At 56.9% G+C, this 27,184-nt stretch overlaps 1 pseudogene; it reads right to left on the bottom strand.

The window, feature by feature from the left end:
* Positions 1–27,184, bottom strand: part of LOC120686633 — a 51,995-nt pseudogene that overhangs the window by 9,230 nt on the left and 15,581 nt on the right.

Genomic DNA, 27,184 nt, shown 5'->3' with positions numbered 1-27,184 from the left:
CCCCTCGGACCCTCGACCGCGCAATCGCATTTCCGCCTCGCTCGAGGACAGCGGACCTGCCCTCGAGCGGGTGGCCAGTCTCCGCCTCGCTCGAGGACAGCGGACCTGCCCTCGAGCGGGTGGCCAATCTCCGCCTCGCTCGAGGCCATCTCTCGGCACAAGGGACAAGTGGCCCCGCCGCCCAACCGACCGCCGTACAAAGGCATTAAAGGCCAGCTACTCCGTCACGGCTCAAAGGACGGGCGGCGTCAGACTGCCACTCCCGCAGTGGATGTGACCGGCGTCCCGTCCACTGACCCCGGTCACCGCTCTGCCACCCCAGCTGCTATAGCAGCACTGTGGAGCATTCAACGCGGTACAAGACAAGTTGGCGCCGCCCCCGTTACTGTCACACCGGCATCAACCATCCGAACACACCTCCCCCTGGGGAAGGGGTCTGGCGATGTCACGTGCCCTTCCGGGAGGGGCACTCCGCATGCGCGGACGGTCCCGGACCTCCCTCTTGTGGGGTCCGGGACTTCCACGCGCCCCCGGACCTTCTAGCGCGCACGCTCGCACCCCGACCAGGGGGTCCGGGACCGTCCCACGCCATTACTACCGCTGGGACTCTGCAGGACGGCCGCCGCCATCTCCACGAGACCAAGGACGGAGCCCAGGATGACGGCGACGTGCGTCGCCTTCCCACAGTACACTTCCTACAGTGCTCGACCACTGTACCCGCGATTCAGGGGAAAACGACGACTTCCGCGCCCCTACACTCATGTACGCTGCCCCTCCTTACAACTATAAAAGGAGAGGGTGGGCTTCCTTTTGGAGAGGCTGATCGACTCTCTCCAATCAAAGGTTGGAAGTAAGTTCTCTGAACTCCCCCTCAGAGGACTCTCAGCACGACTGAGCACTCATCTCAACCAACTCCACCTCTAGCAGAGACTTGGGAGCTTCTCTCCCTCTCTCGCCTCGCTTGTATCCCCTACTACGAGCACTTCGGGTGCAAGATAATACAGTGCCCTCGCACACCCCCTTTGCTGGACGTACGGCCCCGCGGCCGGAACCAGGATAAAACCGTGCGTTACTGTGATTGCCTCTTGCATCATCATCTGGGACGAGGAAACACGCAGCATTTACTAGTTGGGATTCAGGCCCCACGGGTCGGAACGCCGACAGTTGGCGCGCCAGGTAGGGGAGCTGCGTGACTTTTTCTCTCTTTTTCCCACTTGATCTCCAGGAATGGCGAGCAGATCGAACCCATACCCTATGGGTGTTTCAGATCCGTTTCCAGCGGGACGCGCGATCTCGTTCGGGAGTCTCGAGTTCAGGACAACCGGCAACGGTTACCTCATGCAGCTCCTCTCCTCCGAACGCAACCTCATCACTCCGACTTCGCCAGCCCGGCGCAACAGGCGCTCGGGTCAGCGTTCGCGACAAGCACGCGCGGAGCGGCGTCGTGCGGCACGCCACAGCTCCCCCACGTGGGTCGAGGCTGGCGTGTCGCAACTCAGCATCACGACCAATGGGGCAACCGTTTCGCCATCGCGTGCCTCGGCGTCATCTGCGCCGGCACCATCGCCTGCGGCAACACTAGTGCCTCCCAGGGGGGACTCGACTTCGGCGTCGCCCTTCCCCTTCGGGATGCGCAACGCTGCCGCCCACGCCTCGTCAACCGTCGCTGACTTCATCGAGCGTGGGGATCTGCCGGGTTATCATCTTCGGTCGATTCGCAGCCCCATCGCGTCATCTCCTGACGAATCCTACCCCGAGACGGCGAGCTCGATCGCCGACGACATCGACTTCTTCATGACCAACTTCGTAGCCAAGGAGGCCGAGGACTACTCCGGGGCCCGCGACCCCGACGCTCTCCGCGTGTTCCAGCTGGCGGCGGCCTACTGCCTCACCTGCTACGAAGACTCCAGCGAGGGGGATTTCGATCCTTCCCGGGAGTGCTTCATGGTGGACCTTGCGGACGAGCAAAATGACAACGCCCCAGGCAACGACGGGGAAGCCGGGGCGGGCGCGCGGGCAAAGCAACCAGCGAACCCGCCTGCAGCGCCTTCCTCGTCAAGCTCGGCGGCGCGACAGGCCCAGCTGGCGCAGCTCAAAGAGCTTCAAGCCAAGCTCGACGAGCAGCGTCAACAAACCCAGGAGCTACGCGCCGCACTCGAGCAGCAGCGTGCCGTGCCTGGTGCACACGCCTAGGCGGCGGGACGTGTTGCCCGGGAGCGCATCCTGGCCGACGACAACGTCGACAAATCTCCGGAACTGAAGACGGCGGGCGAGAAGCTCGTCGCTGCGGCTTACCTACTCCAAGCTATGCCCGAGCCATCAACACCTTCGGGCCGCAACCTGCGCCGCGAGGCACAGGAGCTCATCGAGCAAGCTGCCGTGCAGCAGGCCGAGAGTTCTGCGTCTCGCATGCGCTCGAAGGCCCCGGAGCAGTGTGATGGGACTGCGCACCAGGACCGTGAGGTCTCCGTGCACACACCCCCAGCGGCGAAGGGCAAAGCAGCCGTAGCGCCCGGCGCGAGGACACCCTCGGTGCACGAGCGCATCAGGAGAGTTCCCGTAAGGGAGCGAATCCGTGACACTCGCGGGCACGCTGGCGACGGCGACGCCGGCAACGTCATCGACGGCAGGAGGTACACCTCTCGACGGGGTGGACGCTTCGACCCCGAGCACGACAGGGGTGAGTCACCAGAGCCTCCGGGCACCCGGGTGTTCAGCCGGGAGATTCGAACCGTGCCTTTTCCCCCGCGCTTCCGACAACCCAACACCCTCGTCAAATACTCGGGCGAGACTGATCCTGCAGTCTGGCTTAACGACTACCGCCTAGCATGCCAGCTAGGCGGCGCGACGGAGGACGCGGCCATCATCCGCAACCTTCCTCTCCATCTTGCTTAAGAAGCGACGGAGGCCCCCCTCGAGGCGGTGGAGGCCAGTTCGATGACATGCTTAAGAAGCCGTGTCCTTACCACAAGGGCCCGGTCAACCATACCCTCGAGCAGTGCGAGATGCTCAAGAAATACTACAACCGCGTCGCGCATCGCGACGAGGACAAGAAGAAGGATGCTGGTGACAAAGGTGGAGATGACGAGTTCCCCCCAGTGGAGAACGCCTTCTTCATCTTTGGAGGAACAACGACGAATATGACTTCTCGGCAGCGCAAGCGTGAGCGCCGCGAAGTCTTTTCCGTTACCAAAGCCAAGACATCTTACCTCGACTGGTCGAAGGATACCATCGCTTTTGGCCGCGAGGACCACCCCGACTACGTCCCGCATCCGGGACGGTATCCGCTCGTTGTCGATCCCATCATCGGCAACACTCGCTTCTCCAAGGTGCTCATGGACGGAGGCAGCAGCCTTAACATCATGTACGCCCCTACCTTGGAGCTCATGGGGATCGGACTGGACAAGCTTCGCCCCAGCAAGTCGCCATTCCATGGCGTTGCGCCGGGGAAGCGAGTCCAACCCCTCGGCCAGATCGATCTGCCTGTATGCTTGGCACAGCCAGCCAACTTCCGCAAGGAGGTTCTTACTTTCGAGGTGGTGGGATTTCGAGGGTCCTATCATGCCATCCTTGGTCGTCCTTGCTACGCCAAGTTTATGGCTGTCCCCAACTACACCTACCTCAAGCTCAAAATGCCGGGTCCGAAGGGCGTCATCACCATCGGCTCTTCGTTCGAGCACGCCTACGAGTGCGACGTCGAGTGCGTTGAGCGTGCGGAAGCTCAAGCGGAGGACGAGGCCCTCGCAGCCACCCTCGACAAAATGGCGAGCGAGGCCTTAGACTCCACGCATCGACACGCCGGGAGCTTCGAGCCCGCCGAGGGTATCAAGAAAGTACCCCTCGACCCAAGCCACTCCGACGACAAGGTGTTGCAGATCAGCGCCACCCTCGACGACAAATAGGAAGTGGTGCTCGTCGATTTCCTCCGCGCCAACGCAGATATCTTTGCGTGGAGCCCCTCGGACATGCCTGGCATACCGAGGGAGGTCGCCGAGCACTCTCTTGATGTCCGACCCAACTCCAAGCCGGTGAAGCAGCGCCTAAGATGCTTCGAAGAGAAACTTCTGGCGGCCGGATTCATCAAAGAGGTATTCCATCCTTAGTGGCTAGCTAATCCAGTATTAGTGAAGAAAAAGAGTGGAAACTGGAGGATGTGTGTGGACTACACTAGTCTAAATAAGACATGTCCGAAGGTTCCCTTTCCCTTGCCACGAATTGATCAGATTGTAGATACTACTGCGGGATGTGAGCTCTTATCCTTTCTTGATGCTTACTCCGGTTACCACCAAATCAAGATGAAAGAGTCCGACCAGCTCGCGACTTCTTTATCACACCTTTTGGCATGTACTGCTACGTTACGATGCCCTTTGGCCTCAGAAACGCCGGAGCTACCTATCAACGGTGTATGCTCCACGTTTTCGGAGACCATCTCGGGCGGAGCATAGAGGCATATGTCGATGACATCGTTGTAAAATCCAGGAAGGCGGACGACCTGGTTGCCGATCTCAGGATCGCATTCGATTGCCTACGGGCCAAAGGGGTAATACTTAACCCCGAGAAGTGCGTATTCGGGGTGCCTCGAGGCATGCTCTTGGGTTTCATTGTCTCCCAGCGGGGCATCGAACCCAACCCTGACAAAGTCTCGGCCATCACTCGGATGGGACCGATCCGAGACTTGAAGGGGGTACAGAGGGTCATGGGATGCCTAGCGTCCCTTAGCCGTTTCATCTCGCGTCTCGGTGAGAAAGGCTTACCCCTGTATCAACTCTTGAGGAAAACCGAGCACTTCACGTGGACCCCCGAAGCTCAAGAAGCCCTCGAAAGGCTGAAGGCATCGCTCACTCATGCTCCCATTCTTACGCCACCTACGGACGGCGAGCCCCTCTATCTGTACGTAGCTGCGACGACCCAAGTGGTCAGCGCGGTGATCGTGGTTGAAAGACAAGAGGAGGGTCAGGCTCTGCCCGTCCAGCGGCCGGTGTACTATATCAGCGAGGTGTTGTCCGAAACCAAGACACGCTATCCGCAGATTCAGAAGCTGCTCTACACAGTAGTGCTAGCTCGACGCAAGTTGCGCCACTACTTCGAGGCTCACCCCGTCACCGTTGTCTTGTCTTTCCCCTTGGGAGAGATAGCCCGCAACCGGGAAGCCGAGGGTAGAATTGCCAAATGGTCTGTGGAGCTGATGGGAGAGACCCTCGCCTACGCCCCCCGCAGAGCGATCAAGTCCCAAATCTTGGCTGACTTCGTGGCTGAGTGGACGGACACTCAGCTACCCCCGGCACAAATCCAGGGCGAATGCTGGATTATGTACTTCGACGGGTCGGTGATGAAAACTGGCGCCGGTGCCAGCCTCCTATTCATCTCACCCCTCGGAGAACACATACGGTACGTGATCCGCTTGCATTTCCCTGCATCAAACAATATGGCGGAGTATGAGGCCCTCCTCGGTGGCCTCCGCATCGCCATCGAGCTCGGCGTCAAACGCCTCGACGCGCGCGGTGACTCTCAGCTTGTCGTCGACCAAGTAATGAAAGAGTCCAGCTGTCACGACCCGAAGATGGAGGCATACTGCAACGCGATGTGCCGCCTCGAAGACAAATTCAACGGTCTCGAGCTCAATCATGTCCCGCGCAAGTACAACGAGGATGCCGACGAACTGGCCAAGATAGCCTCGGGGCGGACCACTGTCCCCCCGAATATCTTCGCCCGCGACATCGCCAAGCCCACCGCCGAATTGAAGGACCCGCCGGAGCCGGGCCCCTCGTCCACCGGGTCCCCCGGCGGGAACCCCCCGGCGGACGGGGTCGAGCCCATGGACATTGACTTTGGGACCACCTCCGTGGACGAGGCCGAAGCAATGGAAGTCGACGAGGCCCCCACCTCGCGAGACTGGCGCGTCCAGTACCTTGACTGGATGATTCGAGGGATCTTACCCTCGAACCGTGCTCAGGCACGGTGCCTCGCCAGGAGGGCCAAGTCCTTCGCTCTAATCGACAATGAGCTACACAAGCGCAGTCCCTCGGGCGTCTTGCAGCGATGCATCCCCCTCCCCGAGGGCAAGGAGCTGATCCGCGACATCCACGCTGGCATCTGCGGCCATCACGCCGCGCCACATACCCTCGTGGGCAACGCGTTTCGGCAAGGATTTTACTTTCCCACCGCGGTCGCCGACGCCACCGACGTCGTGCGGACCTGCGAGGGTTGCCAGTTCTATGCTCGAAAAACACATCTTCCGGCCCATGCTCTGCAGACCATCCCCATCACGTGGCCGTTCGCCGTGTGGGGGCTGGACCTCGTCGGTCCGCTGAAGAAGGCGCCCGGGGGCTTCACCCACTTGCTAGTGGCGGTCGACAAGTTTTCCAAATGGATCAAGGCTCGACCCATCGGCAAGATCAAATCCGAGCAAGCAGTCCAATTCTTCACCGACATCGTCTTCAGGTTCGGGGTCCCGAACTCGATCATCACCGACAACGGCACCCAGTTCATAGGCAAGAAGTTCTTGGCGTTCTGTGACAGCTTCCACATACGTGTGGACTGGTCGGCTGTGGCACACCCACAGACGAACGGGCAAGTGGAGCGTGCCAACGGCATGATCCTCCAAGGACTAAAGCCAAGAATCTTCAACAAGCTGAACAAGTTCGGCCGGAGGTGGCTCACGGAGCTACCCTCGGTCATCTGGAGCCTGAGGACGACCCCGAGCAGAGCCACGGGCTTTTCTCCGTTCTTCCTGGTCCATGGTGCCGAGGCTATCCTCCCCACTGACTTGGAGTACGGATCGCCGAGGCTCAAGGCATATCAAGAGCAACGAAACCAGCGAGCTCGCGAAGACTCGCTGGACCAAGTGGACGAGGCTCGAGACATGGCGCTCCTCCACTCTGCGCGCTACCAGCAGTCCTTGCGAAGGTATCAAGCGCAGAGGGTCCGGCGCCGAGACCTCAACGAAGGGGACTTGGTGCTAAGGCTTCGACAAGACAACAGGGGCCGCTACAAGCTCTCACCTCCATGGGAAGGACCGTACATAATCGCCAAGGTGCTCAAGCCCGGCACGTACAAGCTGGCCAACGAAAAAGGCGAAGTCCTCACCAACGCTTGGAATATACAACAGCTACGTCGCTTTTATCCTTAGCATTTCAAGCTATTTGTATATTGTTCGTACTCGCATTTTCAATTTCCCGAAATAATAAGGAAGTACGCTTTACTTATTGCTTTTTGGGAACATTCCCGACCCTCGAGGTCTCGGGCGCGCACGAACATCGAGGTATGCTCGGCTTTACCCTCGGCAAAACCGAGCCTCCCTCGGGGGCTACTACGGGGGGAACCCCCGAACGTCCCCAAAAAGTCGCCAATGTTTTTTCGAAATATCTCCGTCTCGACCCTAAGCTTCTCGTATCCTTGGAAAAAATGGACGCGAGGCATAAGCAACTACGGTACGGGGCTGGCCGAGTCGTGGGGCCGCCTACGCCTCCGGGATACGGCACCCCCCTCACCACCCTACGCCTACGTTGCTTATGAACGCGAACTTCCTCGCAGATGTTTATCTAAGTCGCATATGAAGAACACGGAAGTAAAGTAAAGAAACACAGGCTCGAACACACAAGGCCTCGACGGGCCACACATTCAAATTACAAAAACAAATCTCTTATATTCATAAAGTGCGATTACAAGGCGCGACTATGATAAACACTAATCTATTTACAATGGGCTTCGAGGCCCAACTTTCCTACAGGCATCCATCCCCCCCCTGCGGGTCTTCAGGGGCGTCGAATTCAGCGATGGGAGGGATGTCTGCCTCGAGCTTCTCGGCGAGGACGGTGGCGAATTCCTCTGCGGCTGCATCAGCTTCATCCATGATGACCGACGCGGCGTCCGCATCGGCATCATCGGGAACGACGTACCCCGACGACACCCTCTGGAGATCCATGAGGTAATGCGTCGAGGCCACGGCGAGAGCCCGCAGGACACCGAGGCGGAAGGTACTCTTGGCGTGTTCGGCAATCCGGCCGCCTAGCACGCGCAGGCGGCTGATCACCGAACTGCCCGAGACGGCGCCCTCCCCCTCGAGCTCTTGACACACGCTCACGGCGGTCTGCTCCAGCTCAGCAAACTCCATCTGTGCCGCCGTGAGCGCGGTGTGGACCGCTTCCTTCGCCGCGGTCTCATCCGCCACTTTTTGCCTCAGCTCTGAGCAAAGGAAATCAACATTAGCCACGAAAGAAAGCAAAACGACGGAAAATCGAAGGTACTCACCCGCCATGTTCTTTTGCGCCTCCTCCCTCTGGGTACGGGCGGCCTCCTCGAGCGAGGAAATGGAGGCTTCCTTTTCCTTAAGGCTAGCCCCCATGTTCTGGAGGGCCACCTCCCTCTCTTCGAGGGCCACACCCTGTTCCTGGAGGGTCCCGGCGAGCGCAACCACGGCCACCTCTTTGTGGAGGAGCTCGGCTTTCTGCTGCTCAAGAGTGGCGCCGAGGCGTTGCAGCTCGGCGCTCTGCGCCTCCGCCTCCCGAGCTCTCTCCTCGAGCGCCGTCCGAAGGCGCTGCAGCTCGGCAGCTTGTGCCTCGGCCTCCTGGGCCTTCTCCTCCGCTGCCGCCCTCTGGACGTCCCGCTCACCAGCAACCCGCGCCAGCTCCTCCTCCAGCGCCCGCTGACGCGCTCCCAGATCGGCCATTTTGGTGTTGGCGTCGATGTTTTTGAGCACCAGCTCGGCGTTGTGTTGCCCGAGCTGGCTCATCTGGGAGTACAGCCGGTTCATCTCGACGCTCTTTTGGCGCGAGATTTCCCTCAGCTGCTGCAAAGGGGGAGGGTGTGGGTGAGGACGCGTAAAAGCTAAAACCGAATCCGAGCAATTTTCGGGGGGAAATATTTACCTGGCTGACCTGGTAATCCGCGTTCTGATGAAGCTGATAAGCGCGGTCGAGGGCCTGCAAGATCTCGCGCCCAACGCCCATCTGCTTGTTCCAGGCCTCCTCCTCCTTCTGCTCCTTGCGAAGGAACTCTGAGGGGACACCGGACGGGACGATAACCCCGAGGTGGCTCCCCTCCGACGCCCCCGCTTCGAGCACGCCCGCGCTGGCCGACGCAAACTCGGCAATATGTGCGGCGGCGCTCGCCGCAGCAGCGGGGTCGATATCCATCGAGTCCCCATACTCCTCGCTGCTGTCTGGCAGCTCCACCACCGCCGTTGCGCCCCCCTGCGCCGTGGGCACGGGCACTATCGCGGCGGTACCCTCGTCTCGGGCCTCGGTGGGCTCCGAGATGGGGGCTCCTTCTACCGTTGGCGCCTCTTGCGCCATTTCTTCCGCGAGACCCTCGCCCTCGGCCCTCGAAGGCTCGAAGACGGGGGTCTCCTCCGCAGTTTGGCCGGCAGGGTGCTCCTGCGCGCCCCCGCCAGTTTCTCCTCCTATGTCCGGCCGGGCGGCGATATCTGCGTCGCCCTGACCGGCCTCAACATCAATGACCGCTTGGGCGGTGCCACCGGCACCGCCCTGGCCGGTCTCCTCGGCGTCGGCCGCTTGAGCAGCCGCCTCGGCGCCACGGTGGCCGGCGTCACTCTGACCAGCGTCACCCTCCTTCTCCCGGGCTTGCTGCGCCGCCTGGGCCCCTCGGGCCACTGCCTCCCGTAGCCTGGCGGCCGCCGCCTCGAGATCCAAGGCAGGCGGGGGCTGCGGCGCCGTGTGCGGAGTGCTGCGAGCCCCGGTCTTGAGAGCCTTGGCCGGGGCAAGCCGCACTGCATCCTTGGGAACGGCCCCGGGGCTGGAAGTCAGGAGGCACGAGTTGAGCGGGATCGAGAAATTTACCAAGTACATAACAAAAAACGAAATCCAAAATGCTTACCCAGATCGAGCACTCATGCTCCTCTTCCTCATGGCGCTCTTTCGAGTCTGGGGCATCGGGCTGTCCCTCGAAGACTGCCCCGAGGGCGCCCCCCTCGTGTCAGCCCGATGGCTCGAGGCTGCCAGCACGGACGACTCCTCTCCCGCCGCGGCCTCGTGGCCGCGGATCAGCACCTGGGGCGCAGGCGGCCCCTCGCCGGTCGCCGGCGAGGATGACCCCCGTATCGCACCCTCGAGGGTGGGATTCGCCGATGACCCCGCTACGGCCCCCGGCTCCTCTGGCGCCACGGTTGCTCCCTCTTCCTCGTCCCACAGGTAGAACGGTAGGGGGCTCGCGCCCTCCCCGTCCCCCCTCGGCGCGCGGTCCTCGGCATCCGAGGCCTCCTCCGAGTCCTCCTCCTCGTCCTCCTCCGAGGACTCAGGTGTGGCAGGTTGCGGCTTCCCCTCCGCCCGAGCGAGCTGGCGCGCCTTGTCGTGCGCCGTCTTCCTTTTCCTCTTCCTCTCGGCCTTGGCCTCCACCGCGTCCTTCCGCCTCTTCATCTTCTCCGCGTGGAGGCGATTGATCAGGCGCTGTTCTGAGACCGGAGGCCTCGAGGTGCCGCATCTCAAACCCTGTACAATACACACAGATGGGGTCAGGAAAGGGGAACTACACGATGCACGACGAGTTCGAAGCCAAAACTCACCAGGGAAATATACCCCGGCTCGGGACGCATCTTGATCCTCCAAAGATCCGCGGGATCTTGGGGAAACTCCGCCACCGCATACTTCGCCCTTCGGGCGGCGTTGGTGTGGGAGAGAAGCTTGCTCGACGTCCTCGAGCCCTCGACCTTGCTCCCTGGGATGAGCCGGTAAATCGGCAGGGCCCTCTCCACAAGAGGGATCACCCTCTACCGGTGAAAGTTCGCGATGATGTCCGCCGCTGTCAATCCCTTCCTCGCCAAACGCGCCAGCACGTCGGTAAGGCCCTCGAGCCTAGCTTGTTGGGCTGGGGGCGACACCCCCCAGTCCCACTTCGCCGGACGCTCCCGAAGAACCTTGTTAGTAAACGCCGGGAGCGCGCCGCTGAAGTTTCGAAGGTAGAACCACCCTCGGCTCCACCCGGAGTTGTTTGTCGTCATCTTGCTTGTGATGTAAAGGTTCCGCCGGTTCGGGCAGACGTGGAGCGTCAAGCCACCGGCGCGCGCGAACCGCCTTGGCTGGTTCCGCGCGTTCTCGACGAAGAGCTCGCCGCGGAACAGGTGGATCCAGAGATCCTAGTGGACGTCGATGCCGAGGTACCCCTCGCAGACGGCGACGAAGACCGCCGCCTGCAAGATGGAGTTGGGGCTGAAATTGTGCAGCTCCACTCCGTAGTACTCGCACAGCGCCCTCATAAACTTGCTGGCGGGGACGCCGAAGCCCCGTTCGTGGAGGCGCACGAAGCTCACGACATAGCCCTGCGGGGGCTCCGGCTCAGACTCGTCCGGGCGCGGGGAAATCCACGCCGGCGCCCCCGCGTCGGGGTTCCGCGGCAGCAGCCAATCGGCGACCAGCTGCTCCAGCACCGCGACGGTGGCGGAGGACTTCCCCCATGGCAAGGGCTCCTGGATATCCGACATCTCCGAGAGTCGAGGGGGGATGGAAAAAGGAAGGCTCCGAAATGGCTAAGTCTCTTCCTCTCTCTTTCTCTTTCTCCTTTTCTCCTTCTCGCTCTAGGCTATGGGCTCAGGAGGCGACGGAGGCGGAGAAGGCGAAACAGGATGAAGGCAAATGGCCAGGTGAACCCAAAACATCCCCTTCTTCTCCATATTTATGTACCACGGGGGGAGCACCCACAGCCACAGCCCAAATCTACCGCATTCAATGCGGTAGATTTTGCTATCACTGACGGGTGGGCCCCACGACCGCGGAGTTCCCCACGCGCGCACGCGGCGATAAATGCGGCACGGTAACCGGCGGGCGCGACGCGACTGTTGTGTTATCCCATCCGTCAGCCGCCGCCCACGCCGCTCCGTCTACCCGAGGCCGACGCCTGAAAAGGCGCGCCCACGCCGCACCGCACGAATCGGGCCACGTTCGCCCACCACCAGCGGAAGACCCGCGCGCACGACTTGCGACTCTGCGTCGTTTCAAACCAAGACGGAATTTTCCTTCAGGGGTCTCTTTACCCTCGAAGGAATCGCATTTCGAGGCCTTACTGATCAAGGGATTGAAGCCTGGCCCTTCAGGGGGTTCGACAGGCGCCCCAGATCACCGGAGTTAGGGACTGCAGGGATGTGCCGTACAAGCTACCCTCGAATGCGGAGTTCGAGACATCCTACGCAGTGTTCAAGGCCAGTCGAGGGTGCCTAGAAGGGGGATCCCATCGAGGGAGAGCGTCGAGCCCTCGGACCCTATCGAATGGGTCCGAGCCCCGCCTAGTGAACCCTCGCAAGCGCTTTATGAGACGTGTCTATGGACCACGAGCCGACCCCTATCGAACGGGGCACGGACGTCCACTTGAACAACCCGCTAATAGCTCACTGAAGCAGCCATAGCTCGCGGCCCGGGCATGGGTGGCATGGTGCGCTTCACCCCTCCTACCCTGCGGAAGGGCGACGAGGGTCGTAATTAAAGTCGAGGGTTTCCCCTGAACGCCTTCACACGGGCCTAGGCTCGGGGGCTCCTCGCACACCACGGTTCAAAACCACACCCTCGAATAAATCGACAACCATCACTTATGAAGCTCCACGCGTAAACCGAACCCACCGCTATTAGCGTACGTCCCCTAACGGCTAAAGCTGAACGCCAGATCGCCGTACCAGCACTAAGAGTGCCGAGGCCGGCTGAAAAAGTGCCGATGCCGGCTGAAAAAGACGCTGGACGGCCATCCCAGTAGAGCTACCCAGCGGGACAACGTTTATAGCCCTTGGACGAGCACAAACTCTCCTCCAAGGCCTCGGGGGCTACACCCGCTGTAACACCCTGATTTAAATTTCAGTATTTTTTTAATAAATTAAATTGGCTTTATTTAATTTTCTAAGGTTTATTGTGTTTAGTTGGCATTTAATCTTATTTTTGTTCTTTAAGTAATTAAAATTTTACCATAGGTTTAAACTTTTGTGTTGCATTCATGCTGGTGCATAGTTTTAATTGTTTGAGTGTGTTTGAATTCAAATTTACTTTTGAATTCAAACCTTGTTTGAATTAGAAATAGAAGAGAGAGAAAATAGAATTAGAGAAGGAAAGGAACCCAAAAACCCAAACCCACCCCTGGCCCGGCCCAGCACGGCCCGGGTCTCCTTCTCTCTCTCCGGCGGCCCGTTCCTCCCTTCCCCAGCGCAGTGCTCCGGCCCAGCTCGGCCCATGGCCAGCGCCCACGCGCCCAGCCCCGCACCCCCCCCGCTCGCGCAGCAGCCCGCTCGGCCTGCTCCCGCGCCGCGCTCGCTCCGGCCCCACCAGGCGGCGCAAGCCAGCCCGCTCGCCGCGTCGCCCTTCCCCCGCGTCGCTCCTAGGCCCACACGCCAGCGAACCAGTGCCCATCACCCGCCTGCCACCGGGCCCCGCTCGTCAGGCCCCCTCCCCCTCCCGGCTCGCCCGCGTTGCCCGCTCAGCCGCTCGCAGCACGCCCCGCCGCTGACCCGTGGGCCCAGCCTGCCAGCGTCGTCTTCCCCGCGTATCTCGCCGCGCAGCAGAGTCCGGCCGCGATCCCCGCGGCCCTCCCATCCCTCCTTCCTCGCCGAGACCTACGGCCCTTGCCCTTTAAACACCCCGCGGACCCCTGCGCCCCCTCCCATCCACCCGCGCCGCCCCAGAACCCTAGTAGCGGCCGCCACTACCCAGAGCTCGGAGCGGAACCACCCGCCGCCGCCGGTAAGTGCCATTGCCGCCGTTTACCCTCACCCCGGTGCCGATTCCGCCCCCCTGACCCCTTGCACTACTTCGCAGGACCCCTCCGGCAGATCCAGCGCCCGGAGCACCCCCGTACCGGCCCCGCCACCAAGCTCTGCGCCGACCCGCCGCCGTACCTCGGCGTCGACCCCGCTCCGCTGCGCATCCGACCGCCTCGACCCCTCGGTGAGCCACGCCCCGACCCCCTCCTAGTTTATGCGCTATTTTTCCCGTAGCCAAGGCGCATCCTCGGCGCTAGAACGTGCGCACTCCGGCGAACCTGTCCGCTCAGGGCCGCCGCCGTCCACGCGAGCGCAACTCCGAGCACCACCATGCCCCGCCAATGCTCTAGGTGTATTGCGCATACCCCGAAGTCCACCTCAGACCCAAGTTCAGGCCTATTTGACCCCTGGAGCGCCGGATTAGGCGTCTCCGGCGCAGCGCCGCCGCGGGAGCAGAGCTCCGGCGACCCAGCGCCGCCGCCCGCGCCCCCAACCGATCTTGGCCGCCAGATCCGTATGCAACGGCCTGGATTAGATCTTGGATCAAACCAATTAGAACCCTTAGATCTAGATCCAACGGCCTAAAACCGCGCGTACCGGTTCGGCCTGGAGTTTTTCTAAAGAGACCCCCGGTTCTGTTAAAATCAACCCGCGGTCCAGCCTTATTCAAAAATAATTACGTATAGGTCCTGTTTTTAATGTTTAGGCCCCTGACCTTCCTAGAAATTGAACCCGCCGTCCAGCCCCTGCCCTTTTGCGATTTAGACCCCAGAATTAATGTTTATTTACGTTTCAGTCCCTAGTTTTTGTAGAAAAGCCCCTGGAACTTCAGTTTTCTTACAAATAAGCCCCTAAAACTTGTTTTTGGCCTAGATTATGCGTCTTAGCTCCGTTTTTAGCGTTCTTTATATCCACGCGATCGTTGTAACGCGTAGAATAGTTCTAGAGTAGTTTTGTGCGCTGTTTTTATGTATTGATGTACTGTTTCTTAGTTTTTGTTAATGTTTGTTTGTATGCTTATTATCGTGCATTGTTTTGGCCATGTGTTCGTGAGTAGACGTTGATCCATCTGAGGAGCCCCAGTACCAGTACCCGGAGCAGCCGTCTTCGGAGCAGTTTGAGCAGCAGCCAGAGCAGTACGAGGAAGGCAAGTATAACATGAACACCACCTATCATTTAAATACGTTTTCATACTGCATTTTAATACTGTATGCCTATAAGGACTTTCCTAGCCAGTTTATATCCTTTAAATATATCCTTGGGTTGCATTTTGGTTAGTTGTGCTAGGTTGCTGCGCTATAACACACTCTGGTCCTTTTTAATTAATTTGATAAATGGTTTACTTGAATTTAATTCTGAGAGTGGCACTCTGTGTGGCTTGAGTGGCTCACTTCTCGTTAAAACTGGTTTTGTTAGAAACATGGTTTAGGGGGCCAGCATGGTGCTTAGTGCCTGGTTGGCCACTCTCCATAAGGACCGGTTCATAGAGCGACAACCTGGGACAACAGCGCTACCACAAGGCTAGAATGGGATAGACTTGGCGTAATAATTAGATCTTTTTGGTTTGGAGTAACTTACCTGCGGGGCAAGAGTAGTAAGCTTCAATGGTCCCTGCTCCTCCGGCTTGGTCTGTGCTTGGATTGCGCTCCTGTGCTTGTACCCCCGGAGGTGGGCCCCATCGTCGCCGACCTAACTCTCGCGGTTACGCCTTACCAACGAGATTCTTTTTAAAGGCCTCGTAGTGAGTCGCTAGTTATCTCACCTAAGGAAGTGTGATGAACCCCTGGCGTAGCTCACGACTTGTGGGTAAAGATGTGCAACCTCTGCAGAGTGTAAAACTGGTATACTAGCCGTGCTCACGGTTATGAGCGGCCCAGATCCTCCTTTTGATTAGTGGAGTTATCTCCTTCCGACGAGGGAGGTGCTTCTCGGGGTTACCTTGGTGGCTTGGTTTTGGTATGGTTCTCAGTAGTTTCATAATTAATTCTGATTAATTACTATGTAACTGGGTTAATGGTAATTCATCAACTCGTAGTAAATAGCTTTAATAAAATTTTGCCAAGACTAAAAGCTAATGCAGTTGAGTCAGCCAACCATAGAGCCTCATAGTTTGTGTTATACTTGTTGAGTACAAGTTGTGTACTCACCCTTGCCTCTTCTCTACTTTTTCCTCTTGGCTACGCTACTGCTGCTCAGTTCCTGCCGACACGAGGGAGTTCGTCCAGCGCTACCAGGACTACGAGGACTTCTAGGTGCTTCATCTCCCAGTCGACGTCCCTGTGGCGCCCTGCTTCAGCTTCGGAGAGCTTTATTCGTATTTTGTACTTCGCTTCCGCTGTATCAGACATTTTTGTCATTATTGTAATAAATAACATTCGTATTTGCTTTATTATGTCTTTTTACGTGATATGTGCTATGATATACTGTTCATTCTGTTGTATATACGTGTGACTTGACCCTGGCACGTATATGATTGCTCGGTTTATGTTCTTTTATAAACCGGGTGTTACAGAGTGGTATCAGAGCCGTATCGACTGTAGGACGAAGCCTAGATAGAACTTGTCGAGTTTTAGGACTTCTTCTCACCAATCCTTGACTGCTGAAACTATTTTACTATTATACCCCTTGACTTCTTTGACTTTTTACCCTTCTTGCCTTGATTTCTCTCTCTGAAGAATAGTTTTCGTAGATTTTGGCCTGAATCAGTCATCTGACCACCATGAGTTAGCTAGGTGACCTTTTTATAATAAAACGATAGCACGTTCTGCGACGCGTTGTGTTAGTCGAGTCTATTGTTAAACTCGGCTAAGTCGTGAAAATTGTCTGCTTGTTATTATGCTACATGTTTGATTTGGATTTTTGAATGATTGCATAGCTTAGTAGCTTAATTTTTGTTTAAAGAAAATCACTCTGATGTTAAAGTTAACTAATTAATAAAATGAGTTAGATCGTTGGGGGTAAAACAGTCAACTCTGTCCTGTCTACTTTATCATGGCTGAGTCTTCTTCCGCAAAGAGTATTCATATCCATCTGAATTTATTCCTGCAATATCCTTACTCGTGAAATCTTTTGTTCAAATCAGATGGTGAACACCAGGAGCACCGGTTCCGGTTCTGGCCAGCAGCAGGGTCAGAACAACCAGGGTACCGGGATCCCGATGCCTCCGCCCTTGACTCCGGAGCAGTACTTCCAGCTCCAGATGCAGATGATGGCTACCCTGAACAACACCGTTCAGGCTCTTCAGCACGCTCACACTCAGCCTCCGCCTCCTCCACCGCCGCAGCCTCGCGACAGGCGTGCTGAGTTCCTGAGGGGTCACCCGCCGACGTTCTCTCACACGTCCGACCCTCTTCAGGCTGACGACTGGCTCCGTGCAGTGGAGCGTCAGCTGGACATCGCCCAGTGCGATGATCGTGAGCGCGTCTTGTACGCAGCAGGACAGCTGCGAGGGGCAGCTTTGGACTAGTGGGAGTCCCACCCAGTTCACGACCGCGAGTCTCTCACTTGGCTCCAGTTCAGGGAGCGTTTCCGCAGCCACAACGTCCCCGCGGGCGTTATGAAGATGAAACAGAAGGAGTTCCTTGCACTGAAGCAGGTAATCTTAAATATAATCATTCAACGGTTTCTTTTGAGCTAATGCCCCTTGTTCTATCCTTATGAATCTTGAGTTAATCTTCCGATATCTATCTGTCTTTGTGAATTCAGGGGACTATGTCGGTCACGGAGTATCGTGATCGCTTTCTGCAGCTTGCTCGCTACGCCCCTGCCGAGGTTGCGGATGACCGCAAGAAGCAGGAGCACTTCATGGAGGGTCTTGAGGACTACCTCCAGTACGCGCTGCTCAACCTCCGCTTCGACGACTTCAACCATCTGGTTGACAGTGCGCTCAACACTGAGCGTAAGCACTTGGAGATGGAGGACAAGAAGAGGAAGGTTGTCCCCGTTGCTTCCGGCAGCAACACCCGTCCACGACTCCAGCAGCCTCAGCCGTACCAGCAGCAGTACCGGCCTCCTCAGCAGTACCAGCAGAGGCCACCGCAGCAGTACCCGCCTCGACAGCAGCAGGCAGGTCAGGGCCCGAGGTTACCGGCACCTCTGGCTCGTGCTCCACCGGCATCACAGGCTCCACGTCCGGCAGCTCCTACCGGACAGCAGGCTCAGGGACCACCTCGCACCTGCTTTCACTGCGGCCAGCCGGGGCACTACGCCAACGCTTGCCCCCGGAAGGCGCAGGCGGGACAGCAGGGGCGCCCAGCTCAGCCCAGGGCGCCAGCACAGGGCAGGGTGAACCACGTGACGGCCGAGTCAGCGGCCGAGGCTCCCAACGTGGTTATTGGTACGTTCATGGTTAATTCATATCCAGCTACAGTGCTTTTTGATACTGGTGCTACGCATTCCTTCATTACTCAGTCTTTTGTCGAGCATCATGGTATTCATACTAGCACATTAAAGAGGTGCCTGTTAGTATCTTCACCGGGAGGACAGTTGAGGTCTCACACTTACTGCCCGAGAGTCAGTGTTTCTTTGAGGGGAGTAGAGTTCTGTACTGATCTGATGGTGCTAGACACCAAGGGCATTGATGTCATTCTGGGAATGGAGACTCTGGCCAAGTGGGGAGTCCGGATAGATTGTGCTCAGAGGACAGTCTTGCTATCAGCTTCCAGTGGCCAAGAGGTTGTTATCAGTGCAGTAGAGCCTTCTGGATTTCTTCATCAGATGGAGGCTAGACCCACGGACGGTATTCGCGTGGTGTCTGAATTCCCGGATGTCTTTCCGGATGATTTGCCAGGTATGCCGCCTGAACGCGCCATTGAGTTTTGTATCGATCTCTTGCCTGGCACAGCTCCTATTGCAAAGCGGCCCTACCGTATGACACCTATAGAGCATGAAGAGGTCAAGAAAACTATTGATGAGTTGCTAGCCAAGGGCTATATCCGTCGCAGCTTCTCTCCTTGGGCTTTTCCGTTGTTGCTGGTAGATAAGAAGGATGGCTCGAAGAGGATGTGTGTGGATTATCGTGAGCTGAATGCAGTTACTATCAAGAACAAGCATCCACTGCCCCGTATTGAGGATCTCTTCGATCTGCTTCGAGGTGCTCGTATATTCTCGAAGATTGATCTTCGTTCGGGCTATTTTCAGCTGAGGATCCGTCCTGGGGATATTCCGAAGACGGCATTCACCTGCAAGTACGGGCTATATGAGTATACAGTCATGTCCTTCGGCTTGACTAATGCCCCGGCTTACTTCATGCATCTGATGAACATGGTCTTCATGGATTAGCTGGATGTCTTTGTGGTGATTTTCATTGATGATATTCTGATCTTCTCCAAGACAGAAGAAGAGCATGAGGAGCATCTGAGACTCGTGTTGCAGAGATTGAGGGAGCATCAGCTGTACGCCAAGTTCAGCAAGTGCGAGTTCTGGATTGACGAGGTTCCATTCCTCGGTCATGTTATCTCTCAGGGAGGCATTGCTGTTGATCCAAGCAAGGTGAAGGATGTGCTCGAGTGGGAGACACCGCAGACAGTGAAGGAAGTCAGATCTTTCTTGGGCTTAGCTGGATATTATCGGAGGTTCATTGAGAATTTCTCCAAGATCGCGAAGCCTTTGACTTCTTTGCTAGAGAAGAATGTGGCATTCATATGGACTGATGAGCGTCAGAGGGCCTTTGATGAGCTGAAGAAGAGGTTGACTACGGCGCCAGTCCTGACTCTGCCAGACCAGACGAAGAGGTTCACGGTATATTGTGATGCTTCGAAGGATGGTCTTGGGTGTGTTCTGATGCAGGAGGGCAGAGTGATTGCTTATGCTTCACGGCAGCTACGCCGGCATGAGCTGAATTATCCTACTCATGATCTTGAGTTAGCCGCAGTTGTGCATGCTCTGAAGATTTGGAGGCATTACTTGTATGGGCAGCGGTGTGATATCTACACTGATCACAAGAGCCTCAAGTACATTTTCACGCAGAATGAGCTGAACATGCGGCAGAGGAGATGGTTAGAGTTGGCCAAGGACTATGATCTGGAGATTCACTATCATCCGGGCAAGGCCAATGTTGTAGCAGATGCTCTGAGCAGAAGAAGTTATGTCAACATGGCCGTGGCTTTCCAGATGCCTCCAGAGTTATGCGAGGAGTTCGAGCAGTTGAGTCTGGGCTTCTTGCATCATACCTCCAGTGCAGCATTTGAGGCAGTGCCGACTCTAGAGTCAGAGATCAGGCAGCATCAGAAAGATGATGAGAAGCTGCAGGAGATTCGTGAGTTGCTCAAGAAGGGCAAGGCTCCTCATTTCAGAGAGGATGATCAGGGTACCTTGTGGTACAAGAACCGGATCTGTGTGCCAGATGTGAAGGATCTTCGGAAGTTGATTCTGAGTGAGGCCCATGATACAGCTTACTCTATTCATCCGGGCAGCACGAAGATGTATTATGATCTGAAGGAACGTTTCTGGTGGTATGGTATGAAGCGTTCAGTGGCAGAGTACGTGGCTATATGTGACACCTGTCAGCGTGTCAAGGCTGAGCATCAGAGGCCAGCAGGTCTATTGCAGCCTTTGAAGATTCCAGAGTGGAAATGGGAGGAAATCACTATGGACTTCATTGTTGGATTGCCTCGTACTCAGAAAGGGTACAACTCCATATGGGTAGTAGTGGATCGATTGACGAAGGTTGCTCACTTCATACCAGTGAACACTACTTACTCCGGTGCTAGACTTGCAGAGTTGTACATATCTCGGATTGTCTGCTTGCATGGTGTGCCCAAGAAGATTATATCTGACAGAGGGTCCCAGTTCACTTCTCGTTTCTGGGAGCAGCTCCATGATTCGTTGGATACGAAGCTGCGTTTCAGTACGGCTTATCACCCTCAGACAGATGGGCAGACAGAGAGAACCAACCAAGTGTTGGAGGATATGCTGAGAGCTTGTGCTATTCAGTACGGTACTAGTTGGGATAAGTGCCTGTCATATGCTGAGTTCTCATATAACAACAGCTATCAGGCCAGTCTGAAGAAGTCTCCCTTTGAGGCATTGTATGGCAGAAAGTGCAGGACTCCTCTCTATTGGGATCAGATTGGTGAAAAGCAGCTCTTCGGTCCTGAGATCATAGATGATGCAGAGCAGATGGTTCAGGCTGTGCGAGAAAATCTGAGGATTGCACAGAGCAGACAGAAGAGCTATGCAGATGGCAAACGGAGAGACCTGACTTTCAGTGTCGGTGATTATGTGTATCTGAAGGTGTCTCCGATGAGAGGAATCCGCAGATTTAATGTCAAAGGGAAGTTAGCACCTCGTTATGTGGGGCCATTCAAGGTGCTAGAGCGGAAAGGCGAAGTTGCTTATCGCCTGGAGTTACCCCTCAGCCTCTCAGGAGTTCATGATGTCTTCCATATATCTCAGCTGAAGAGGTGTTTGCGAGTACCCGAGGAGCAGGCACCCCTGGATGGAGTCGATGTGCAGGAGGATCTGACTTATACCGAGCATCCGGTGAAGATTCTGGAGACGTCAGAGAGGGTTACTCGGAACAAGCGCATCAGGATGTGCCGAGTTCAGTGGAGTCACCACAGTGAAGCTGAGGCTACTTGGGAGCGAGAAGATGAGCTAAAGAAGACATATCCAGATCTCTTTGCTAGCCAGCCCAGCTAAATCTCGGGGACGAGATTTCTTTAAGGGGGTAGGGTCTGTAACACCCTGATTTAAATTTCAGTATTTTTTTAATAAATTAAATTGGCTTTATTTAATTTTCTAAGGTTTATTGTGTTTAGTTGGCATTTAATCTTATTTTTGTTCTTTAAGTAATTAAAATTTTACCATAGGTTTAAACTTTTGTGTTGCATTCATGCTGGTGCATAGTTTTAATTGGTTGAGTGTGTTTGAATTCAAATTTACTTTTGAATTCAAACCTTGTTTGAATTAGAAATAGAAGAGAGAGAAAATAGAATTAGAAAAGGAAAGGAACCCAAAAACCCAAACCCACCCCTGGCCCGGCCCAGCGCGGCCCGGGTCTCCTTCTCTCTCTCCGGCGGCCCGTTCCTCCCTTCCCCAGCGCAGTGCTCCGGCCCAGCTCGGCCCATGGCCAGCGCCCACGCGCCCAGCCCCGCACCCCCCCCCCGCTCGCGCAGCAGCACGCTCGGCCTGCTCCCGCGCCGCGCTCGCTCCGGCCCCACCAGGCGGCGCAAGCCAGCCCGCTCGCCGCGTCGCCCTTCCCCCGCGTCGCTCCTAGGCCCACACGCCAGCGAACCAGCGCCCATCACCCGCCTGCCACCGGGCCCCGCTCGTCAGGCCCCCTCCCCCTCCCGGCTCGCCCGCGTCGCCCGCCCCGCCGCTGACCCGTGGGCCCAGCCTGCCAGCCTGCCAGCGTCGTCTTCCCCGCGTATCTCGCCGCGCAGCAGAGTCCGGCCGCGATCCCCGCGGCCCTCCCATCCCTTCTTCCTCGCCGAGACCTACGGCCCTTGCCCTTTAAACACCCCGCGGACCCCTGCGCCCCCTCCCATCCACCCGCGCCGCCCCAGAACCCTAGTAGCGGCCGCCACTACCCAGAGCTCGGAGCGGAACCACCCGCCGCCGCCGGTAAGTGCCATTGCCGCCGTTTACCCTCACCCCGGTGCCGATTCCGCCCCCCTGACCCCTTGCACTACTTCGCAGGACCCCTCCGGCAGATCCAGCGCCCGGAGCACCCCCGTACCGGCCCCGCCACCAAGCTCTGCGCCGACCCGCCGCCGTACCTCGGCGTCGACCCCGCTCCGCTGCGCATCCGACCGCCTCGACCCCTCGGTGAGCCACGCCCCGACCCCCTCCTGTTTATGCGCTATTTTTCCCGTAGCCAAGGCGCATCCTCGGCGCTAGAACGTGCGCACTCCGGCGAACCTGTCCGCTCAGGGCCGCCGCCGTCCACGCGAGCGCAACTCCGAGCACCACCATGCCCCGCCAATGCTCTAGGTGTATTGCGCATACCCCGAAGTCCACCTCAGACCTAAGTTCGGGCCTATTTGACCCCTGGAGCGCCGGATTAGGCGTCTCCGGCGCAGCGCCGCCGCGGGAGCAGAGCTCCGGCGACCCAGCGCCGCCGCCCGCGCCCCCAACCGATCTTGGCCGCCAGATCCGTATGCAACGGCCTGGATTAGATCTTGGATCAAACCAATTAGAACCCTTAGATCTAGATCCAACGGCCTAAAACCGCGCATACCGGTTCGGCCTGGAGTTTTTCTAAAGAGACCCCCGGTTCTGTTAAAATCAACCCGCGGTCCAGCCTTATTCAAAAATAATTACGTATAGGTCCTGTTTTTAATGTTTAGGCCCCTGACCTTCCTAGAAATTGAACCCGCCGTCCAGCCCCTGCCCTTTTGCGATTTAGACCCCAGAATTAATGTTTATTTACGTTTCAGTCCCTGGTTTTTGTAGAAAAGCCCCTGGAACTTCAGTTTTCTTACAAATAAGCCCCTAAAACTTGTTTTTGGCCTAGATTATGCGTCTTAGCTCCGTTTTTAGCGTTCTTTATATCCACGCGATCGTTGTAACGCGTAGAATAGTTCTAGAGTAGTTTTGTGCGCTGTTTTTATGTATTGATGTACTGTTTCTTAGTTTTTGTTAATGTTTGTTTGTATGCTTATTATCGTGCATTGTTTTGGCCATGTGTTCGTGAGTAGACGTTGATCCATCTGAGGAGCCCCAGTACCAGTACCCGGAGCAGCCGTCTTCGGAGCAGTTTGAGCAGCAGCCAGAGCAGTACGAGGAAGGCAAGTATAACATGAACACCACCTATCATTTAAATACGTTTTCATACTGCATTTTAATACTGTATGCCTATAAGGACTTTCCTAGCCAGTTTATATCCTTTAAATATATCCTTGGGTTGCATTTTGGTTAGTTGTGCTAGGTTGCTGCGCTATAACACACTCTGGTCCTTTTTGATTAATTTGATAAATGGTTTACTTGAATTTAATTCTGAGAGTGGCACTCTGTGTGGCTTGAGTGGCTCACTTCTCGTTAAAACTGGTTTTGTTAGAAACATGGTTTAGGGGGCCAGCACGGTGCTTAGTGCTTGGTTGGCCACTCTCCATAAGGACCGGTTCATAGAGCGACAACCTGGGACAACAGCGCTACCACAAGTCTAGAATGGGATAGACTTGGCGTAATAATTAGATCTTTTTGGTTTGGAGTAACTTACCTGCGGGGCAAGAGTAGTAAGCTTCAATGGTCCCTGCTCCTCCGGCTTGGTCTGTGCTTGGATTGCGCTCCTGTGCTTGTACCCCCGGAGGTGGGCCCCATCGTCGCCGACCTAACTCTCGCGGTTACGCCTTACCAACGAGATTCTTTTTAAAGGCCTCGTAGTGAGTCGCTAGTCATCTCACCTAAGGAAGTGTGATGAACCCCTGGCGTAGCTCACGACTTGTGGGTAAAGATGTGCAACCTCTGCAGAGTGTAAAACTGGTATACTAGCCGTGCTCACGGTTATGAGCGGCCCAGATCCTCCTTTTGATTAGTGGAGTTATCTCCTTCCGACGAGGGAGGTGCTTCTCGGGGTTACCTTGGTGGCTTGGTTTTGGTATGGTTCTCAGTAGTTTCATAATTAATTCTGATTAATTACTATGTAACTGAGTTAATGGTAATTCATCAACTCGTAGTAAATAGCTTTAATAAAATTTTGCCAAGACTAAAAGCTAATGCAGTTGAGTCAGCCAACCATAGAGCCTCATAGTTTGTGTTATACTTGTTGAGTACAAGTTGTGTACTCACCCTTGCCTCTTCTCTACTTTTTCCTCTTGGCTACGCTACTGCTGCTCAGTTCCTGCCGACACGAGGGAGTTCGTCCAGCGCTACCAGGACTACGAGGACTTCTAGGTGCTTCGTCTCCCAGTCGACGTCCCTGTGGCGCCCTGCTTCAGCTTCGAAGAGCTTTATTCGTATTTTGTACTTCGCTTCCGCTGTATCAGACATTTTTGTCATTATTGTAATAAATAACATTCGTATTCGCTTTATTATGTCTTTTTACGTGATATGTGCTATGATATACTGTTCATTCTGTTGTATATACGTGTGACTTGACCCTGGCACGTATATGATTGCTCGGTTTATGTTCTTTTATAAACCGGGTGTTACACCCGCGGGTGCGCTGACGCGCCCCCGCAAAGGTGACTTCACACATATTCGAGGGTCGTGAATCTCTATACACCCCTATACCCTCGGTAATCCTCCCCGCAGAGGAGAAAGGGAACTTTATTGCTCAAAAGCAAGTAAAGATTACAAAGGATCACCGGCGCGAAGCCATCGAAAGATACAAACACATTGCCACCTACGTGGCAATTTTCCCTGTCTTGGGGAGGAGCGAGCGACGAAGAAAGGCACCAAGCCCCTAGCTGACGCAGCGGCGGGGCTGCTAGGGATGCGAGAAGCGGCCCCCAGACCTCACGGGTCCAGCGGGACGCTCTCCTCGCAAGCCTTCTTCTAGCGTCTCCTCCACCGAAGACCGCGCGGGGGGTCAAGCTGGCGGACAGCGCCCTCCGCACCGTCTCCCCGAGAGCAACCTTGTCGCCGGGGGGGACGATGCGAAAAACAGCCGCCGGACCTGGCGCCAGCGCCCCGGTCAGGCGTCTCCATCCCCCTTCAGGCTAGGGGACATCGCAGGAGCAGGACCCCACGGGCCCAATGCTCTTCCGCTGATCCCACTGAAGCTGAGGGATGGTGCGCACGCCCACTCCGGTCTTCCCCAACCGCTCGCAAGCATTCTTCTAGTGCCAAAAGCTTAAAAAAGCCAGGCCACCCCATCTGGGGGCCGGTCGCAAAAAGGCAATGGAAACATTACAAGATTTAGGCAATGCTGGAAGAAAGAGTCGGAAGGCTGGAGAAGAAGGGAAATCCCACGACCCCTATTTATAGCTGTGCCGGGCACGAAGCTTCGAGCTTTCCGAAGAGCGGAGGCTTGTATCGCCCGTGACAAAGCGGCGCTCCACGAGCAAAGGATGTCCTCGGTCCCTGCGCCGAGACACGACCGAACGAAATAAAGCGGAGCTGAGTCCCCTGGGGAAGGGGTCTGGCGATGTCACGTGCCCTTCCGGGAGGGGCACTCCGCATGCGCGGATGGTCCCGGACCTCCCTCTTGTGGGGTCCGGGACTTCCACGCGCCCCCGGACCTTCTAGCGCGCACGCTCGCACCCCGACCAGGGGGTCCGGGACCGTCCCACGCCATTACTACCGCTGGGACTCTGCAGGACGGCCGCCGCCATCTCCACGAGACCAAGGACGGAGCCCAGGATGACGGCGACGTGCGTCGCCTTCCCACAGTACACTTCCTACAGTGCTCGACCACTGTACCCGCGATTCAGGAGAAAACGACAACTTCCGCGCCCCTACACTCATGTACGCCGCCCCTCCTTACAACTATAAAAGGAGAGGGTGGGCTTCCTTTTGGAGAGGCTGATCGACTCTCTCCAATCAAAGGTTGGAAGTAAGTTCTCTGAACTCCCCCTCAGAGGACTCTCAGCACGACTGAGCACTCATCTCAACCAACTCCACCTCTAGCAGAGACTTGGGAGCTTCTCTCCCTCTCTCGCCTCGCTTGTATCCCCTACTACGAGCACTTCGGGTGCAAGATAATACAGTGCCCTCGCACACCCCCTTTGCTGGACGTACGGCCCCGCGGCCGGAACCAGGATAAAACCGTGCGTTACTGTGATTGCCTCTTGCATCATCATCTGGGACGAGGAAACACGCAGCATTTACTAGTTGGGATTCAGGCCCCACGGGTCAGAACGCCGACAGTTGGCGCGCCAGGTAGGGGAGCTGCGTGACTTTTTCTCTCTTTTTCCCACTTGATCTCCAGGAATGGCGAGCAGATCGAACCCATACCCTATGGGTGTTTCGGATCCGTTTCCAGCGGGACGCGCGATCTCGTTCGGGAGTCTCGAGTTCAGGACAACCGGCAACGGTTACCTCATGCAGCTCCTCTCCTCCGAACGCAACCTCATCACTCCGACTTCGCCAGCCCGGCGCAACAGGCGCTCGGGTCAGCGTTCGCGACAAGCACGCGCGGAGCGGCGTCGTGCGGCACGCCACAGCTCCCCCACGTGGGTCGAGGCTGGCGTGTCGCAACTCAGCATCACGACCAATGGGGCAACCGTTTCGCCATCGCGTGCCTCGGCGTCATCTGCGCCGGCACCATCGCCTGCGGCAACACTAGTGCCTCCCAGGGGGGACTCGACTTCGGCGTCGCCCTTCCCCTTCGGGATGTGCAACGCTGCTGCCCACGCCTCGTCAACCGTCGCTGACTTCATCGAGCGTGGGGATCTGCCGGGTTATCATCTTCGGCCGATTCGCAGCCCCATCGCGTCATCTCCTGACGAATCCTACCCCGAGACGGCGAGCTCGATCGCCGACGACATCGACTTCTTCATGACCAACTTCGTAGCCAAGGAGGCCGAGGACTACTCCGGGGCCCGCGACCCCGACGCTCTCCGCGTGTTCCAGCTGGCGACGGCCTACTGCCTCACCTGCTACGAAGACTCC

The sequence above is a fragment of the Panicum virgatum genome, chromosome 8N (genome assembly GCF_016808335.1).
Source record: "Panicum virgatum strain AP13 chromosome 8N, P.virgatum_v5, whole genome shotgun sequence".
NCBI lineage: Eukaryota > Viridiplantae > Streptophyta > Magnoliopsida > Poales > Poaceae > Panicum > Panicum virgatum.
This window is presented reverse-complemented; position numbering and strand designations above follow the sequence as displayed.